Consider the following 22,150-nt stretch of genomic DNA (forward strand, 5'->3'; position numbering starts at 1 on the left):
TAGCGAGACGCCCACGCTTCTCGTAGTACCCACAGTCCCAATGCTTCCAACCTCCCACCACCTCTTTTTCTGTATCCTCCTCATCCTCCCAAGTCGAGCAGCATCACCACCAGCGGCGCTCTTCTCGGACCCCAGCACGAAAACTGCAGGACCCACAATAACCTCTCGTGGCCCGCACGTTCAACACCCGAACATTATCTTACCGAGGCATCGCGTAATTAAGTTATTACGCTCGCGGCGTGCCCACGAACAAATCTCACTACGCATGATCGGGACCGTGTTTCTTTATTCGAGAGCTCGAGATAGGGTTAAACGATGATTTTACAGTTCTTTCTTTTCTTTTTTTTTCTTCTTTTTTTCATTTTTTACCCTACGAGAGAAAGGTCAAATCCCATTTAATTTGATTATCTTCGATGTTATTCGAGACTATCCAAAAATATTGCGTACATTAAGAGAAATAACATACGAATGAATTAAATTGCAAAACAATTTTCTTCTTCTTCTTCTTCTTCTTCTTCTTCTTCTTCTTCTTCTTCTTCTTCTTCTTCTATAAGGCGTTCTCGATTAAGTCGAACAGTTTTTCGTTTTAATTAGAATGCAATTAACTGAACGACGTATTTCTTCAGATGTTCGAAGAATCGGTGAAAGTAAACACAAAGAAGGGACGATAGAAATGTCCTTGATGACCAACGAAGAAGAGGTGGAGGATCATTCGCTAAATAAGAAATTCTGAAGCAAGACCACGTACCCGAAATACATTCTACCGTAAAACCTCGTCCCTGGAGACTGAGCTGCTAACGTTCCAATGACAATTAAACGAGTTCCAAGCAGTTTTTTTCCACTTCGTCACTTCGACAAGAGACTCGAAGTAACGTTTGATCAAACGAATGATAAAATAAGTAGTCACACGTATTAACGTCTGAATTAATTAATTTTCAATCATAAAATAAAACGAATCAATTAGGAATCAATTTAACAGTAAATTTTGAATATCTTATTAACCCGTTTTGTACTGTACGAAACTTTTCGTTTTAAATATTTTCAAATAATCCTTTTAACACGTGAAATATAATAATAATTGAAAGAATTATATAAAAAAAAAAAACGAACTAAAGAGAAAATCTTGTAGATCTCTTGAGCAAGAGTAGTTTCATTGGAAGGGGAGTAAGTAAGTAAGTAAGTACTAGCATCCCATGGAACGGAAACGAACAACAGTTCGGCACCATATACGATCTTTAAGTAGAGGAGAGAACGTTATGTTGACGCACGCACGTGCGTTTGTAGCAAACTACGAGATAAAGAGAGAAAGAGAGTAGCATATGCCGTAACAGAGGATGCTAAGGCAACGTTCACGTGGTCATTAAGCTCAGGAAAACACGGGGAGGTGTCCTGCAATTAGCGACGACAAAAAGCTGCATCGTTTCAGAAGGAAAGAGAAAGAGAAAGAGAAAGAAAGAGAGATTATAATACAGAGTATTCTGTATCCTTTTTATTTTCATTTCAATGAATCTGTGCGTCGAAGAAATGAATTCGATGTACAAAGAGAAACCAGCTGGCCAACGAGAGTCTGCCAGCTTATCGGTGATGAGAGAATTGCAACTTAATTACTTCCTAATTATTTGTAATTCTCTCCAATTGATCTCGAGATGGTCAAAAAAAAAAAAAAAAAACCACAAGAAAAACAAAAAGAAAGACAAACGTACGATCTTTCTCAGCGATTCTGAGAAATCTTATTGGCAATGAAGAGATAAAGAAAAAAGGAAAAAGATGTCGATCCCAAACGAAATCGTAAATATCGATAGTAACGTAGTAAGGTATGTCATTTATATCGGTTCATTGGACACGTTAATTGACTTTCTATCTCGTGATACCTGAGAATGATTCACCGTTGGATCTTTTTCTTCTTCTTCTTTTTCTGATCCTTGTCGTGAGAAAATAAAAATAAATCTACAATTTCCTCTGAGAATATATATCTACATATGTCCAAATCACTTTCGCAATCGTCATCGAATCGGATACAAGTAATAAGTACGAATGTAATGTATCATTTGACTAACCAACTGTAAATTGCGAGTTCCGTTTTGAATGTTTCATGTGGACTTAACTTAAAATTAAACAAAAAAAAGAAATGTTTATTTATTCGAAAAAAATAAATAAAAATTGATTCCTCATGTTAAAAGAATAAAACAAGAAATAAAAAACAAAATAAAACAGGGAAACAGCTAAAGAAATTGGTTCGGTGGACGATAGAACGGAAGATTCCCTGGAACGGGTGACACTGACGAGTTTACCTCGAGCAAGAGAATGAAGTTGGTACGTAAGAAAAGAGGATGCTGCTGCTGATGCTGCTGATGCTGCTGCTGCTGGGAAAGAAAAGAGGATGAGAAGAAGAGAGAGAGAGAGAGAGAGAGAGGAGAAACGAAGAAGAAGAAGAAGAAGGTAGTGGAGAAGGAATGCCTGTGCGTGGGTCTTGCCTCTTAGACAAGGTTGTGGCTCAGAACCGCGTCTCTATCAGCCACCATAAATAATTCCCGCCGTGCTGGTCCCTACTCTTCTCTCTCACTCTCTTTCTATCCTTCTTTCGAATGCCGTTTTTCGGGCAGCCCTGTGAACACACAACGTGAATACGGTGGCATTGTTGTTGCTTGTGTGTCCGTTGTGAGTCGGTAGAAACCTGCATAGATGCATGCACATGCATATGCACATGCACACACTCCTCCCTGACGCACTCTCAAGTCCTTTTAACAGAGATAGCGTTTGAGAAAAAAGGAAAGAAACGAAAAGAAAACAAAATGACTAGGGGGTGAGGGGGTGGGGGGATCGAACCAAAGCGAGACTTTCTAATTCCATCCGAAGAACCGAATTCGATCTCGAATCTTAATTCTCCAACGTTATGCGACATGAGGAGGAAATAAGGTTTTAGGTTAGGGTTGACTTTCCTTTTAAAGCCTTTCCAATCCTCTTTTTGTCATTTTCTTTTTTAACCCTTTCGATTCGCCATCGTTCGAATTCGTACGAGTGGGAGTTAATCGCATTCTCTGGGTTTTCTCGATCGAGACAGAGATCCCGGAATACATTTCTAACTTTAAGCCGTTTTACTGGCTCTCTCCATCTCCTTTTGGTCGACCGATTTTGCATAATCAATCGATCTATACATATTTGGATGTACACGTGGATAAGTACTCGCGCATAAGCTTTCTAGATGATTACTTTTACGATATTTATGATTTATTATACGATCTTGAAGTGATATATTTTCACATTTATGTCGGATTAACTCGTTAACCATTTACACGTTCAACGCCACGCCAAATTCACATGTTATGATTAAGATGCTGAGAAAATAGTTTCATGTGATTTTAACAATATAACGATAAAATATTAATAATAAAAATGATATTATGAACAAAGTAATATCTACGGTCACACGGTTACCAACATAACCGGTCAACGTGTTAAACTTGAAAAGAGACAAGCTCTAATCCATTTTGTTCTTTTATTTATTCGTAGAACAAATAAATGACTGTAGTCATTTGAAATGCTAATAATCATCTTACTAACATATAATCTCATAAATTAAATCGTGAAAAAGAGTATTATTGAGAAGTAATTCGTTTCGAAGAGATAACGAAGTTGAACATGTAATTACTAACATGTATATATACATATGGAGAATGTTAAAGCAAATGCCTAGGAGTAGATCGTACGAAGAAGGAAAATTCGTTGATCTGGAAATGGAAGAAGGTCAGAAGGAGGAGGTAGTCGAGGCTTACGATCACAGAAAGTTTGCCGGCTAACGCGTTGTTCGCAAGAAGCGCGTTCCTCGTTAGTGCCGCTAATTACGAACTGGCTGCTCTGCTCACCCCTCCGGCTTCCCCTTAATGAGTGCTCTAGCGAGGACTGTGAAAAAAGAACTATAACGTTTGCTCGCCGAAGGATAACGCGAGAAACAGAGAGAGTGAGAGAGAGAGAGAGAGAGAAAGAGAGAGAACTGACAACAACGAAGGATAAAAGTTGGCAGAAATCGTGGCGAACCTTCTGCGGAGACGAATTGCAACAACCAAGAAAAGACTTATGCTAACTTAACAAGACAGAGAAACAAAGATGGAAAAAGGGGCACGTAAAAAAAAAAACAAAACAGAAAGAAGGGGGTTTTAGTTGAGATGAAGGTTGGAAGGAGGAGAATCTTAAAGCCTTAATTACCAATTAAGCGCGTGGCAGAGATTACGAAATTCTCGAGAAAGAGAAAAAGAGGGGTGGAGAAAAGAAGGGGTAGGAGGGAAGGAAAGGGAGCAATTACCACTTCGAACGGCTTCGCAATATCGATGCACGATCAGTGGCGTAAGTTTGAAAGCAATCCGCCGAACCTGATTGTCCGATTGCGTTTCATTGATTACCTTTAAAAGCTTACTTTTCTTTTACCTACTTTACGATCTTCTTTGCTACCGAGTTTAAACGTTCTTCTTCTTCTTCTTCTTCTTATTCTTCTTCTCTTATTCGTATTCGTATTCGTATTCTTATTCTTATTCTTATTCTTCTTGGAGATACGCTGTAATTTTAATGAGACAAGATTCCAATCTTTTTAACATAGTTGTATAGAAGTATAACACGAATGTTAATAATATTCTTACATAATTATTTATATTAGAAAGAAGAAAAATATATGTAAAGTAACTATTTTATTTGTAAAAATATATTGGATGCATTTATAAACTTTTCAACGTGTTTGTAAGGATAATCAAATGAAATTGGAAGCAAACGAGATATCTATCTACTCGATGTTTACAGAAACTTGATCGAAATACTTAAAAACGTAGGAACGATAGTAAATACCGATAAATACTTACAAATGTATGTGTATATATGTATACCCACGTATACATCCGAATCCTGAAAGATCAAGTTGCGAGATGGAAAGAAAAAGGAAGAAGACGAAGAAGATAAAGATGAGAGAAGTGCAAGAGGACGATCGACTAACATAAGGGGACGACAGCGTTCACCATTCCATGCGGCATTTCACCTTGAAAACGAAGTCAAGAAGGCGGAGGTCTTTATTCGACTTGCGAAGGCGAATCACGTCCACGCTTGAACGAGGGAAAGATGCGAACAGAGGGAGGGAGGGAGGAAGGGAGGGAGGGAGGGAAGGGGCTAAGGGGAAGAGATATCGTCTCGTAACAAATATGTATCTCCCTTCGTACCTTAATACTGACTGCGTGTAACCACGTGTGCTCTTATGCGCAAACACATAACGCGTAAACAGACTAAAAGAGAGATACGAAAAAAAGAGTATGTGGAAAACTGCTTTTATATACGTATTCCTATACAGACATTATTTACTATTCTACTATCTTCGCAATTGTGTTGCTACACTCAACATATTTTTATAAATATTTCATTTATATTATATATATATATACATATAATATATCAAATTTGTATATTTACGTTTATATTTGTAGAATATGCGCGCGTGTATGAAGAATTTAGTAAAAGTACACGAGTATTTCTATAAATACATAATTTATATGTCTTTATATATAAAATACGTGTGTGTGTACGCGTGTTATATACGGATATAGAGGATAGAAGGATGTTCAATGATGTGGCACACTCTCAAGCACCAAGAAGACGACAACGACCAAGACTAAGACCAAGACGACGACGATGACGACGACGACAACAACTAACACAAGACGAAAGCAATCGTTACCAATACCAAGACGTGTGTCCTTACGGATCCTACTACCTTTTGCCAACGGCAGCTCTAACTAACTAGCGTACATGTTCCCGTAGAACCTACCAACACGTCGTTTCTTCGTACGATCTACCCTAGCAATGTACGTGAATCGCTTTCGAGCTGCTTTTTTATTCTTCTTCTTCTTCTTCTTCTTCTACTACTACTACTTTTTTTCTGCCAACGATCGTAAATTATTTCTTATTTGTTTCTTTTTTTTTTTCTACTGTAAAATATCATAATTTCTAAATACGTTGGATAATTTATGTACATAAATTTAAGCAAGTTAATTAAAAAAATAATGAAAATTGATGAGAATTTATTCATATTATTCTATCTTATATTATTAATGATAAAACCGATATTAATCTTTGTTACGAAATAATACTTACGATTTTACGAAATCTGATATCCGTCAAACGAACGCTAAAATCCTTTTAATTCACATGTTTAACTATTCAACAACTATTTTTAGATAAATAAGATAAAAGTTGTTTAAGGGAGTATTTTGATCAATTCCAAAAACGTCTCGAAGCCATTGCTAGAAGGTAGAAAAGAAGTGGACTCCCTAACAAAGGGACGTCTGCTCGGCAGAGTCCCTGAGAGCGCGGGTGCGCGCATGCGTGCGCCTCCTCGTGATTATGTTCGTGTTCCTTCGGGCATCCTCGTGTCCGAGTATTTCTCCCGATGGGCCTTTAAGAAGGATTAAGGGTATGAACACGTGACGTTCTCGAGGTCCGAACACAACCACTATCTCTCTCTTTCTTTCTTTAAGAGTTCAAAAGTTACAGGTCAAAGGAAAAAAAAAGCAGAGAAAGTGTAAAAAATTTCTAATCTCGTAGATTCAATAAACAAACAATTGGCTAGTGTAATTCTTGTAATTTCCAAAAAAAGTTTCTAACTTGGCAAGAAGTATCGTATAATATACGGAGAAATAATTTCGTATTCGTGTCACGAAGTCTTTTTCGATGCTTTGACTCTGTTCGTGGAAGGTCCAGCGATGATATTCAGTAGCTTCGAATAGGGCCGAGCAAAGTCGACTCTGACGGTCTCTATTATACCAAAAGGATCGAGTCACAAAAAGTCGATACGTCACCTACTTCATCTCTTCTAACAACGAGAGACTCTATTCTCTTTTCCTTTCTTCTTTTTCTTCCTTTTCTTCCTTTTTTCTTCCTTTTACATCTTTTCCTTTTTTTTTCTTTTCTTATGCTTCTTTTGTCGTTTTTTTTTTTTTTTTTTATTGATTGCACACATCTTAAAACTCTCCTAGAAGAAACCTAAAATTCCTTCAATTGTAAAACGACATTTTTCTAACAAAATCAAAGTATACTACCTTGAATTTCTTTTTTTACCATCTTAACCCATTTCCTTTAGTATTTTTTTCCAATATTTCAGCAGAAAAAGAATATAAGATCGATCTTACTTGGTCAGATGAAAATCTTAAAGTTTGAAGAATCTGTTGAGTTATTTCGTTGCAAAGGTTCTTATCGTGTTCTGTCAAACGAAGAAATCCCACTACGAAACTTCCTTACCAAGGTACATAGGTACTTACATACTACATACGTAGGAGCATCAAAGATCTCTCGAATACCCCAGAAAGCTTCAGATATAGAAAGAAAGAGAGAGAGAGCTTCTCTCAAGTCCGTGAAACCGGTAAGAGCATCTCCCGGGCGTTTCGATCGTAACACCTTACAAACGTAACGACTCCGCATTCCTACGAGAAAAATGTCGACCGGGAATATTCTCTTCTTCTTCTTCTTCGTTCTCCCTCGATTGCGTACAAAGAGAGAGAGAGAGAGAGAGAGAGAGCAAGAGAGAGCGAGAAAGAAAAAAGGCACAGAAATGGATGGAGAAAGGAGCCAACCAACGAGATGTGTGACAGAAAGAAAGAGGGAGAAAGAGGAAAGGAAGATAGGGTAGAAAAAGAGAGACTAACTTCGACTTAACTTGTGTTGTATAAGAGAGACAGAAAATATCGAAGGCAATAGGAGTAAAAGAAGGAAAAAGAGAGAAAGAGAGAGAGAGAGAGAGAGAGAGAGAGAGATAGAATGACGGACAGAGAGAATTCCTCAAGCTGCTTTACACGTGGCGACAGTCGCGATGTATTCACGCGTACGCACGTATTTATAGCGGCGGGGCACATATTGTCGAACGAGAACGTCTCAAAGAAAATGAGAGAAAAGAGAAAGAAATAAGAGAGATGGTGAAATAGGAAAGGAAACGAAAGGAAACGAAAGGAAACGAAAGGAAAGGAAAGTATTTTCGAAGATCTTTTAGGTAAAAGAGAAATTTCTTCTAACCAACGCGATAACTGTCAGCTCATAAATGTCACTTATCTTTTCTAGTGAAACATGTCAATTATAAGGAAAGGAACGTTATGCTAATCCAAAGTACCACCTATATCTACAAATCCTACCAAGCTATTGTTCCAACAATATAAGAAAATCTTTCGCGTAGAACAAATTGGTGAAAATCTCTTTTGAATATCTCCAGATCGTTTTAACCCGTCTATTATAAATTTGATAAAGAAATGAAATAAAATCATAGTGAAGTGAAGTCAAGAGTACAAGGAAGAAATGATCAAAAGTCACAATGGCCGCGCGCGATTCGTTTTAGAAAAAAACTCTAGAGCCATGCATATGTGTACTCGTTTTACATAGCTTTTGATATTGGCAAACTGTCGATTGTTTGGCAAACAAACGAAGCCGACGCGCTATGTGCATTCTCGTTGATAGAACCTCGGCACACGCCTCGGTTTTCGTTCTAGTCTCTCTCTCCTTGTTCGCCGCGTCTACCTAAAACCTTTGTCCTAAGCCCCTCTTTTTCTCTCGAACATTGCTGGACCACACAAAATAATTATATTGTCGCGCAATAATGTTCGCCATCGACGTCGAGTCGATTTAGGTATGGTCGAACGAGCCCTTTCGTGGCCGGAAATGAACTTTTGCACCGCCTCCTTGACTTTGAGTGCGACAAAGACGAGCGACAGGGAATCAGAGAGAGAGAGCGAGAGAGAGAGAGCGAGAGAGAGAGTTTAACGAGACGATTTCGTTCACTGTTTGAATCAAATCTCTTGGGTTAGGGTTATACTCTTTCGAAATTCTCTCCCCTATTACAATTCATTTTTCCCTTGACGAATATTAATCGACGTTACCCCAGCCCACTCCCCTCTCTTCCTTTCGATGAACTCTTTTCTTGTGTTTGGTGCAAGGTGTAGGCTTCGTTGAAACAAAGCAAGCCGGCACACGCCCCATTTTCCTCGCGATCTAACACGATTATTCTTACCTGGCATGATGAAAACCCACCGAAACCAATGCCACGAACAAAAGTTTAAAAAACAAGATCCCTTTCTTTCTTTCTTCTCTTTTAAGAGCTTCTATCCCTTTTCAAGAGCTCCAAGGAGGTGGAGGAGAAGAAGAAGGCGAGAAAGAATTGACGATTGGTCCACGCGCGCCATTTCGCTTCGGCGATGCGTGAAAATCGCCAGATAATGGCGGACTCTCTTTCACTCTTTCTATACCTCTATTTCTTCCTCTCTTTCTCTCTCTCTCTCTCTCTCTCTCTCTCTCTGTTACTCCGACGATACACACATTTATTATTCTTCAGTACGCGATCCTAGGTATTATTTACAGCACTGCTCTTTGTTTGTAATTCGCCGATAGGATTTTCTAAATAATTCATCGAGCACGTTTATTTTTCCACACGGTTGCATTCCCTTTGTCAAAAGGCGCTATGTAAACGTAATCATTCTCTTTTTTTTTTTTTTTTCAATTAAATATCCCAAATCTTCCTGCAGCGTGATCGTTTGATCCTTTTCCTTGTTTGCATACATGATTTCCGTGCACACGCGGGAGATCGGAAATCGACGGTTGACGAGTTCTTTTTTTTTTGTTTTTGTTTTTTAAGGCTTCACTGTAATCGAGCTAACCGTTGTTCAATAATGCAATTATATTTATGTTTTTATTAATAACATAAAATTGATGTCAAAACGCGAATAACAAAATTGGTTACGAAAATAATCTCTAAGTAATCGCAAAAAATATTTTGGCCTCGACGATTCTTTTTTAGCTACCAGCTTGAAAAGCTAAAAAGACTATAAGACGTTGTAGCTATTTCGATACCTTCGACTATTCTTACTGAGACGTAACCTCGCATCCATAGAAAGAGCCACGCGTGTCTTTAACAGCAGATGTTGAAACGATTAATTCCAAATCGATGGACCAATGATCATGATTTTTTCAAACAAAATATTTTCTATCAAAAAACAACCATTTTTTCATCATTAATACAAATTACTTTACAAATGTTAATCACAAAATTAGATTTTTATATTAAATACCTTGCAATAAACTAATTGTAAGCTTTCCAAAGATGATCTAAGTTTGCAAAATATTCTCGTGAGAATGTAGAATAATTGTGTAGGGTTAATGTTATGAGAAGACGAACGGACAGGATTCACGGACGAACGTGTGAACGGTTCTCTCGGAGTTTCTGGTCGAAGACTATATTTAAAAGTAATGGAGTACGAACCAATGAGAGATGCTCGAGCCAGAAACGCATTTTCACAGAACTAACTGGTGACACGTTTATGAAACTCGTGTACACAAATTCGAAGCAAACAGATCACATGCTTCCGATATGTCGAATTACTTCATTCTCTTCAACTTTAACGCACGTTTCACTTGATTACAATTTGATTACAATAAAAATGTTTTCGAATATTTGTATAGGTAAAATCATAGAGAAATGATTTGGTTTACGGCAAACAAAGAAGAAAGGAAAGGGGAAACAAAGTGGTTTGATTGGGTATAGATGAAAGACAAGAGAAGAGAATTCTTCGTGTAGGGAAAAATACGTTAGAGAGTGAGCATGTAATCAGTAAGATTTCTAGTTTAGTAAAGATAATTGGGGGTTGTCCATCGATCATGAGAGCATGCTTTGCCCCGACGAAGAGAGTCGAGGGAAGGACGGTACTAACCTGTCCCGTCAGAATTAAGAGATCCGCTTCTCTCGCTCGTTGTTGTTTCTTCATCATCTTTTCGATTCTCAATCCCTTCTCTCGCGAAGAATATAATCTTCATTATTTCTCTCTCTTCTCTCATACGAGATAAATCATGTTATTTTTTCCAACGAAATATGCGTTTCAGTCAAAATAATTTACAAATTTATTATCTTACCGTATTATAAGAAAAAGTATAAATGTATGTTTAATATTTTTTTATTCTATAGGAAATACTTTGACGAGATCTTTTTATGGATTTCAAATGGAAGAAGTAAGAAGAAGAGTCGAGTTTTAGCGATGTAAACGCAGCTGCCATCGAAGAACGCCGATAGACGGCGACGTAACCGCGGGCTTCTGCGATTCCGTTGTCCATGAGAGAGAGAGAGAGAGAGAGAGAGAGAACAAGAGAGAGTAGGCAGCCTTTAACAACCAGTAATTTTACGGCCTAGCCAGTCGAAGCCGTAAAATCTGAACGCGAGCAAACAACTCGTCTCTTGGTCTCTTTTCCTGATAGTCCTGTTCAACATATTCGATAAAATCTGTCCTGCCATGATGGAACTTGACGTATGACAAGAAATGCTAAACTTCCTTCTGAACTATTGTCTCTCTCGTTCGTTGAAACATAACTGTTTGAAGATTTTACAAAGGAAGAATTGTAATTGTAAGAAGAAGATCTAAATGGTTAATCTCACAATCAGTTGGACGAATGCGATGACTTTCACGCTTGTTCTTTCGCGCGAGAAAACAAGCGAGCTAACGTTTGGGTCCGTCGCTATGGTGTGTACAAGGCGGCGGCTTACCGTGCTATGCGTCATTATCGGACAACGAACGCAATGAAACGAGAGAACTGGTTCTCCGCGTTATGTCCGCAAGGATTCGCCATTGCCCTTTCCAAATGGTTCCTTCGTTACGCGACCGAACCAACTCTTCCCATCCTACACTTTTCAAATCCCTTTTTTTCAAACGATTCTTTTGTATTCGATAACTCTCTAACTTGCTTTAGAGCAGCAGCACACACACACACACACACACACACACACACACACACACACACACACATACCTAGAGAACGCATTCAGTTAAACTTTGCGTGTTAACTAATTTCCGCAATCTAATCATCCCCCTTTTTCGAAACACGCACAGCTCGTTAATTAATATTAAGTAATTATTACACGAATTACACGATCGATTAATTATTATTGAAATGAAACGTATACGAGAGTTTCTCTATATATGTATCTCTCTTGTGTATATTTATATACTCCGATGAACGCGAGAGGAAGAGTATCTAGTCGGCGGAATTATTAGTTTTGCTGAGAGAGAAAAAGAGAGAGAAAAAGAGAGAGAAAAAGAGAGAAAGAGAAAGAGAAGAAGCACCATATAACATTCAATATTTCAAGTGTTATATACATAAGATCAAGTGTTAGATTTTGAACATGAAAAGTTGAAATAACACATGTCTCGTCTCATTAGACTTACTAAATATACATACCATAAGCAAAAGATAACAATGTAGAATATATTAGAGCGTATTTTAATTCGTTTTCATGAAAATTTATTTCATTTTTATTTCTTTTACTTTGCTACAATCCATAAAAAAAGAAAGAAAGATATTAACTTGAAATAAGCGACGAGTTTGAAACGTTCCAATCGATCAAACGTGACGACGGTAATTCTTTTTTGTCATTAACATTTTTTTTTTCTTATATCGATCCTTAGCATTCGTCGCCTGTAAATTTTGTCGACTAGATGTTGAAAAGTTTCACATGTGGGATACACTATTGGATTCTACGAAAGAACTTTTTGGACGAACAGTCATCTCCATGACAATAATAAAGATATTTCTCGAGCGTGTTCTTCTCTCTCTCTCTCTCTCTCTCTCTCTCTCTCTCTCTCTCTCTCCCAGATACATGCACACATATACAAGCATATTCTTCTCTCCTTTCCTCTCTTTCTCCGGTTCTCTGTTCATCCGGTTGAATTCGAAAAACCGACGAGACGAGTTGTTCTTCCCTTTAACCAAAAGAGTAGAAGAAGGTATTTCTCGAGCCCGGTTCCCGGCGAGAATAGGAATTAGGTATTTCGTGAGTTCGAACGACTCAACAGAGAGAGGGAGAGAGAGAGAGAGAAAGCTTCTCGTCCTTTCGAGTGAAACACCGCAGGAGGAAGAAGGAGGATCGGAATAAGAAGAAAAGAAAAGAAGCGTTGAATGGTGAAGACGACTCGAGGAGGGGTAGGATCCTTACGATATCGCTTTCTACGTATACCTGCGAGAATCTATAAGGGTCGAGAGGAAGAGGAGAGGGCATTTTTCTCTATTCTACTAAACAGTGAAACTGCTCCAACAAAGTGAAACTAAACGTCTGGAAAATTTTACCTATCTCTGTTATATTTTTTCATGTACAAATTTATACATAAACAACATTTATTCTTAAACATTTTCTTATTTAATATTTTTATTTTTTCTTGTTAAATAATTAGAAAAAAAAGAACTCACCCTTATATTTACATTTCGTTGTTAATCTCTTAGATTAGAGAAGATCAAACTTCAAGTTGAGGAATCGAACACGAATCCAAAGGAAAAGATAATAGGAACAATTGTACGCGAAACGTTAAACGATGAAGAGAAGAGTTTACGATCGTATGATCGACGATGAACATCCGGTAAAGGCAAGATCGGGATCAACTACGATAGCAGCGTACACGTGGCGTAAGATCCAACAACGCCAGACGTCTTCATCTTCAACGTTCGCAACAAGCCTGAGATGATAGTTTCTCTCTCACTTTATTTCCCTCTCTCTCTCTCTCTCTCTCTCTCTCTCTCTCTCTCTCTCTCTCAGATGCTTTCGTTCTGTGGGACTCTCCCCTCTCTTTGCTTCCTCTCCTTGCTTCCTCTCTACCCGTCCAATCGTCTCTCTTTCTTTTTCTCTCTCTCTCTCTCTCTCTCTTTTTCTGTTCCTTCGCTCGCACAACTCACGTCCGGGCAATCAGGTATGATTGGACCGATCCACGCTTTCGCACTAACCACTTTATCAAAGCGCTTCTTCTAAATAAACCTGCATTTGATTATACCCCCGTGTTGCCTTGTCGTTATCATCACTTATACCTCCTCCTTCCTTTCTTATCGCGGGGTCTTCTTCTTCTTCAAGAGGAAAATTACGAACAAGACGATTCTTCCAATAAGTATTTCCACCGCACTTTTCTTTCTTTTTTCTTTCTTTTTTCTTTCTTTCTCTCTCTCTCTCTCTCTCTCTCTTCCTCTCTTCCTGTCACACATACGTCTTTATTGCAATCGATGACATAAGTGTATATGTGTACATGTGTGTCTTTATCCAAGCAAAGTATATTCCTCGATACTGTAAACTGTCAGTTGTGAGGCAGGTAGCAATGTAATAACTTGACGTCACTTTAAATACACAATATATCGGATCCTTGAAGCTTTCATCGAATATTTCAACAACAAAAATAACAAAAAAGACAAACTAACAAACTCTGTACAATGTCAAGAGTCTTATCACTTTTATCGTCAAACGAGTCACCAATAAAAATAATAATAATAATACAAATTCAAATAAACTGGACAGTAATATCCAAACGAGAAAACGAACGAACTAGAGAGAGAGAGAGAGAGAGAGAGAGAGAAAGAGAGAAAGAGAATACAGTTTGATGTCTTAAAAGATTTCTTCAAGGACAACGACCAAGAGAAAATTTTAGATATATAAAGGAAAGATATTCTTTCATGTAAGAGAAAATGAGTAAGAGAGAGAGAGAGAGAGAGAAAGAGAAAGAGAAAGATCAGTTTTATTCCAGTCGACGAAAGTGTTCTCTCTATTCGTCGTGCAGTTATCTCTTAGTCGTCGTCGTCGTCGTCGTCGTCGGCGTCGTCGGCGTCGTCGTTTTAGTCGTCTTCTTGGTCGTAGGACAATAATACCAGCCGGTGGTGGATCGAAATAGTGTTCGTAGTGCTGGCTTGAAGCGCGTCGGAACACAACTGAAGCGGTAGGACCACCCAGTCGGTCGAAGGGGCCCCGTTGCCCGCGCCGGATACAGTTCCACGGACGACTATACCGTGCAACCTCTCCCACTACCGTCTTCTTCTGCTCCATCGCCTCTACGCTATACTCCCTGATTGAGCTCTGGACTCTAGCAGGTGCCTCAATGTCTTACTCTGGGGATGGAAGATTGGTTTGGCAACAGCATGGAACGTAGATGGAAGAGGAAGGGAAACTTGTTGTTGGGACCTTCCTTCCTTCCGCACAACGGACCGAACAACAAGAAGAAACGAACGAACGAATGGAAACTACTTCCCCTACCCCTCAGCCCTATTTCCTAACTTTGTTATACTAAAAATAGTATGTATGTTCAAATTGAAAGGTTACTCATAAATATTTCAGTTGTAACACTTTTAATTGATACAGGATAGATTTGCAAAAATTATCATTAGCTGTAATTATATCATTTTTTAACTTGTGTTATATTATATATGACTTGGAGATATAAAAATAAAATGTTATTACACACTTCGGTAATAACGAAGGAAATAATTTGAACGTAACATAGGCTAGAAAGTTATCATGATAAGTTCTCGTGATAAGCCCACCGGCGCGTGTTAGACCCAGAATTTCGGCCCACCCGTGTGTATTTTTTTTTATCTACAGAAAAAAATATATTTTTTCATCTAACACGAAACAAACTGGTATTATAAGAATGCATGCGAAACTGTTCCTTTCGTTTTCTCGGAAACGATTGAGTATTGGGTTTTATTGCTTGCACGGTGAATGGTTCTAATTGACCCCATACAAATGTGTAGAATTTTTTTATAATATCGATGCTTTTTTGAAGGTCTGACGGAGCCTTTAGGAATGCAAATAAAATTGAAATGTCCATCCGATAAACTGGAAACCTCATTGACGTGGAAATTAAACCGCAAAAGTCTTGTCAATTTGTCTTCAAAAGCAAACGTGTTCTCAAAGATACGACCAAACAAGATGTTAAACTTGTGGATTCGAAATGATGGTAAGACATGACATCTGTAGATGCATAAACCAAACATGTCGTGTGTCGTACTCGTCGAGTTAGCTGGCAACCTTTTCCTGTCATCTAAAAGATTATGGATTTTATTCCCATACTTGTAAGATACCGACCTAACCGATTAGTCAGAAAATAAAGAAAAAGTAACAAACTTAAGAAGAATTTATCTTGAAAAAACACGTACGAATGATATTACATTTTTTTCTTTTTTCTTTTTTTTTTACAAAACAACATTTTTGTAGCCGTAATAAAAATCTCGAAAGAAAATTTGTTGAGGTTGCGTCAGAATTTCTGTATAATTTGGCCCAATTGGTTTACAGAATCCGGTCCTTATCTTGAAATTTATCATACGCGAGAACTTAACTTTTTCCATTATTCGGGAGCAAATGATTCGTGAAAAGCTTACACCTGTCGTAAATAAACAGACCGACTATCGTATCACGTTGTTAATCACCTACCTTTAAAGCACCGTCATTAACCGGCAAGACGTGTCTCATCGCGATGATGCCTTCTTTAAATGACTGTCGTTAAGTATGCATGAGCCTTATTAACGCATTCGTTGCATCGGTATCAATTAACCATTACCAAAAACCTCGACTGCAAAGAAAAATCTATTTTCATTCTATTGAAAGTTCATACAAATTTTGTATTACATTTTAATACATTTATCTTCCATTTAAATATAATATTATAATAAAGTAATTATTGTAAATATAATATAGCATTTTTGATTCGAGTGAAATATCGAAAATGGAGATTTGAAGAAGAGGCATTATTGTTTTGCTTCGAACGATATTCATCTCGCATTTTAGTTGAATCTGAAAGTATCTATAATTTACGTGAGGTTGAAAACTCCAATTGAGAGTCTAAACTCACGGCTGCACGCAAAGTTCACTTGGAATCTCTTCTTACAACTCTCGTAGGTCTGAGAAGACGCAAGATCTGGCCGTGAACTGGCTGGATCCCATGATCGATGATACTTTGGCTTAACCCCTCCAGACTGGGCCGAACCCATGGACCATCTTCGTGCCTCCGGCACGCGGTCCATGTTCTCTCTCTTTTTCTTGCTTAGCTACAAGTCGACGTCTCATTCTTTTTCGTTGCATACACACGCACGCACGCACACACACATATATATATATATATATATTTTTTTTTTCTATCGGGTCGTACTTGCGACTCTACAACCATGAATAACGACTCGCAGGAAGTGGAAGGCGTAATTCAACGTTTAAAAGCTTTAACCGATCATTTGACGTGCTTATATCATTAACAATATAATATAATACAACTATTTATAATTAGAAGAAAAATATATTAGAAAAAGTAAAAAAGTTTAGAGTAAAAAATCGTTGATATTCGTCCTTTATGATGTTATGCGAACGTTTCGTGGATCTAATAAGATGTGGATGGGAGTTTCAAGATCGTGATGAGATCGAAGGGCTTATTATGGTATATAAGAGAGAAAGAGAAAAAGAAGCTTTGAATTAACGTAAAAGAAAGCGAGAGATGGTCAAGAGGAAGAAGAGGAAGAAGAGGAAGAAGAAGAAGAAGAAGAAGAAGAAGAAGAAGAAAAGGAAGAAAAAAGAAAAAAAGAAAGAGAAGAACGTAGATGCGGACAGGTAGAGTAAAGGTAGAGAAGACGAGAGTGAGAGATTTGAGAGTAAAAGAGGCAGATATAAGGGGGGTACGAAGCCCGCAGAGGATAATTGAGTTATTACTACAATTGTAGACCACCTTGGAGGCCTGGCGGAACGACTGTAACAGGTTCTGAAAATGGCATTCGCATCTGCCTACGATTCTCCGGCTCTTTAGCGATAAAGGATTATCGTTGGATATATACTCTTTTTGCGGTTAATACCTATGCAGGTATGTTGTATGTGTTTATAGTAACGAATTAGAAAAAACAATCAAAAAATTAGAAAACAACAAAATAAGATACTCCCCAAGAAAAGTTTTGGGCAAGTGGAGGGAATTTCGATTATACTTTTAATAATATTTCAAGATAATTAATATTGATTTATGAAGATTCTATTCAAGAGAGAGAAAAGAAATTAACGATGAATATTTAATCGATCGTAAAAAAAAAAAAAAAATGAAATGTCAAAAGGCTAAGAAAAAGAGAGAGACAGAGAGACGTGTTTTAAGAGTTTTTGATTTATCGTAAAAAATTTGTTGCGGAGTCCTGACGGTAGCAAAGAATCTTCTTTTCTTTCGCATTATTTAAAACCGGTTGATAATTAGTTCGGTAGGTAGGTACTGGTCGGCGAGTTGGTCAGCCAAACTCGACTAGCCTAAGGATGGCGAACGATTCCAAGAATCGGTAAGGATCCACCACCACTACTTTGGGCTCTTACACACTCGTCGTCTTTTCAACCGGTGAGTCCCGGAGCAAATTAAGTCGTTATTTCAGCAGATGGTCAATTTTCTCCGATTCGGCACGTGATTCGTGAACGACCGAAGGCCTTTTCGTCCGATATCACGCAAAACGTTAATCGATCGCGATTATTGTTCTATACATATATACATATATGATATGTCTTTGTTCAAATCACATCACGAAACACACGAAAATCTCGACAACAAAATATTTTCATCTATTATCAATCTAGAATTAAAGGAATACGAATCATCATTGCGTGGGATAATTAATTAAACTTAAAGATCAATTATTTCGATTCGATCATTGAGTATATTTGTCAGGCTACTTTCTCGTCCCACCTTTGGTGCTTGTTTTTATGGTCTTGGCGAAAGCATCGAAGCGTTAAAGAATCAGCGCCTTGGTAAACGCATTAAGCAAAGCCGTGAATCCGTGCTACGATACAAACACTCACGCACACGCGTACTTTCTTTCTTTCTTTCTTTCTTCCTTCCTTCCTTGCTCCCTTGCTAGCTTGCTTCTGCACGAACGTATTCCATCTTTCTCATTCTTTCCTTCGCATGACTTTTTTTCTTTTTTTTTTTCCTTTTTTTCTCTCGTATGCAACATCGAAGCAACCCCTTAAACCCTCCGCTTCTTCCTCTCTTCATCCGGTTTTGGTCTGAGCGGAGACTCTCTCTTGGGTGCATGCGCTTCTAATCCCGAAAACCTACACCCCATGCAAATTGCGAGAGCGCGTAGATCGTAATCTCTTTCTTTCTCTCTCTCTCTCCTTCTTATGGTGCTCCGTAAAGAAAAAAAACTTTCTTGCCACTTCGTGTGAAATAAAGGTGCGACTAGGAGCTTTCGTTATACTAATCTAATTGTAAATAAAACGAAAGAGAGAGAGAGAGAGAGAGAGATGAAAACGTCATCGATTTCTACTATAACGAGTTGAATAATCGAAACAATGTTTTCTATTTGCCCTAATTACAAACTTTCATTAACGAATAATCTGAAATTAATTTACATACGTAAAGATAATACAACGAAAAAGAAAAAGGATAAAAATAAAAAAGAATAGAAAGCAAGTAAGTGGAAAATTGTCGTCGATAATAAGAAAAATATTAAAGTATAATTAATAACTGAAAAGGTTGTAACAGCGACTTAATCCATCGGACCCATGGGAGTCCATTGTCTTTATTTTGTGTTCGTGGAACTGCCCGGCATGTGGTAACATATTTTGAAGCTTCTTATATGTACGCTCGCGCGTATGGGAATCTATGTGCGCGGATGAGCACACACACATCAAATATATGTAGATATAAACGGGATATAGCATAGAATTTCTTCTAGGTATGTGTCTACAAAGCCGATCGCGAATGTGTTCATCCAAGAAGGTTTCTTCTGTGTGGTTGTTACACATTCGGAAAGCTTATAAAGTACACACCGTTCTAGAACCGGAGGACGAAGGTACGAGATCCGCCGAGGAAGCGGATAAAGGGGGCGTCAAGGAAGCTGCTGCAGTGGGGGAGAGATAAAAGAGATGAGAAGAATACAGAAGAGGGCATGTAAAACGCTTCGAGAATATACACGGTGATCCGCTTGTTAATTCTACAAGTTTGCATCATCCACTTAACAAAAACCATCTCACGTGAGATTTCCTGCTTCTTTTTTTCTTTTTCTTTTTCTTTTTCTTGTTCTTTTTTTTTTTATTGTATATAATCAGAAATATTTCATAATTACAATATTACTTATGTTCATAGGATAACTATATTATCCTGAATTTTTATATATGAAAATGTATTTATAGAAATATTCAAAGGAACGATCATTTTAAAAACTATAAATGTTATTAATGAAATCATTAATTGACCAACTAAATTCATGTATGTAATGAAATCAATAAAAGTGGAATGATTCACCCAGTATAAAGTCAGAACGTATGGAGGTATACACAAGGCCTAGTAAGTTACACCTCCCGCCCTTATCTGTGAAGATCACCCGGGCACACTTGGTTACTCGGATACCCCAGCCTCCTGTTTTTTTTTCTCTTTTATTTTCTCTCTCTTTCTCTCACACACACACACCCACCCTCTCCCTTTCCATTTGTTTTTTTTTTATTCTTTCTCTTTCTCGCTTTCTACCTCTTCGAATAACTTTACTACCAGTTTCTTGCTGTCCCGTGCCAGCCACTAAACTTTCGGGACAGTGTGCATCTCCCACGCCTCCCAGCACCCCTTTTCTATCTTCTGAACAAACCGACCTACGACTTTTGCCGTATAGGGATAAGAACACATGTGGGTGTACAAAAAGAGAGAATAAGAGAGAAAGAGAAAGATGAGTATTATAGAAAAGTAGATCATCGCGCGATGTTGGAAGAGCCAAGTTAGCAAAAGGCAAAGTTCGAAGAAAAAAGAAAAAAGCAGAAAAAGAAAAGAAAAAAAAAGAAAATAAAAGAAGAAGGATAATAAAAATCATTTTACCGATCGTATAATCCTAAACTTATATTTTGCCAAGAACACCAGCACACTGGCAGACATTCAAAACAATTCTTATTGCCTATAATAATAATAATAATAATCCTACAAAGTCTCTGTTTCCAACTATATGTTAAAAAAAAAAAAACACACAAAAAAAAGGAGAAAAGTAGCAATTTTAAAATGCACCCACGCACTAGCGTGTTACTTCGACGATCTCGATCTGGAATAATGGCAAAGCAAGTTTGCGACAATAATGCTTATCTTTCACTCCTTAGCAAAACCTAATTTTGTGATTGACCAAAAAAACGTGCTTGTTGGATATATTTTTTGTTGTTTAACGAATAACCACAACTTGCCCCTCTCTTAACCTTTTTCCTTCTTCTTCTTCTTCTTTATTTAGTTCTTTATGCCATAAGAAAATACGTCCGTGGCGTAACATTTGCATCGAGTCGAGTTTATACATACATACAGAAGCTGTGACGGCTTATTAGCTTGGGAGCAGCTGCGTGCCGGTAATGAGGCCCAATCTCATGTTTGCGCATAATTCTTGCGACTTGTGTCCAGCCTACCTCTCATACCTTCTTTTTATTTTTATTTCTCTCCTTTCCTCTATTCTACTTATCCTATATATATTTTTCTCTACACAATCATTGGAACCTTTTTATGAACGTTTCGTTCTTCTTATTTTCTCAAGTTGAATGGATAAACATACTAAAACACCCTAGTAATGATACCGATTAAATGAAAAAATATGTTGGTTAAATGGGACAAACTAAATGACAGGAAAAGAAAGAAAATCGTTTTCTACGAAACACACACACTCTCTCTCTCTCTCTCTCTTTTTATATTTATTCTATTTCTATCACCTTTCTAAAACATTTCAAGCATGTTATTTCGTAAACCTAATAAAAAAATAATCACGCTTATAGTAATTACAGGAAAATATTAAAACATAATAAAAAAAAAAATATTTCCATGAGAGAGTGAGAAAAATGTTATATGGATTATTTTCTTTCTCTTTCCCATTCAGTCAGTCATTCGTTTCTTTCTGTCGGACTTCTCTTACGAAATAATAAAGTTGTTCTATCCGTTGGAAACAAGCTGTCTCTTTCTCTCTCTCTCTCTCTCTCTCTCTCTCTCGCTTGAGAATCGTTCGATGTTATATCCGTAGAGAAAGATCGGTATTCGAATACAAGAGGAATCACGTACCTACTACCGTGGTTTTTATTATGGGTCTGCCATAAACTCGTACCGATGCGCCCACCATATTCGGTACGGCATAGTACGCGTAAATATCACGCCTCCGAGAAACTTTCGTATCTTCTTTTTTACGACTGAACCGAACGAAAGAGAAAGAGAAGAGAAAGAGAAATGATCATTCTCTTTTCCTTTTTCCATCGAGATCTGAAAATGGTTTCTGACGTTGGTCGGTGAGAGTACTACTGCGGTGCACGGTTGGTTATAGGTATCTCGGAAGAAGTTCGAATCGATAATCGACAGGTCCGGTTAAACTGGTCGACTCAAGTGGAAGTATTGGT

General features: G+C 37.8%; 1 protein-coding gene and 1 long non-coding RNA gene across 3 annotated transcripts in view; one reads left to right on the plus strand and one right to left on the minus strand.

Annotated features, from left to right (window-relative positions):
- ci (transcriptional activator cubitus interruptus) overlaps window positions 1-22,150 on the minus strand; it is a 68,558-nt gene that overhangs the window by 20,258 nt on the left and 26,150 nt on the right. The window lies entirely within an intron of this gene.
- On the plus strand, window positions 13,242-19,470 carry LOC149030513 (uncharacterized). Its single transcript, XR_016178713.1, has 3 exons — window positions 13,242-15,091; window positions 15,582-15,755; window positions 16,508-19,470. It is a non-coding gene; the product is annotated as an uncharacterized LOC149030513 (long non-coding RNA).

The sequence above is a fragment of the Polistes dominula genome, unplaced genomic scaffold, assembly GCF_049000335.1.
Source record: "Polistes dominula isolate Pdom_NZ unplaced genomic scaffold, Pdom_raw_medaka contig_18, whole genome shotgun sequence".
Taxonomy (NCBI): Eukaryota; Metazoa; Arthropoda; class Insecta; order Hymenoptera; family Vespidae; genus Polistes; species Polistes dominula.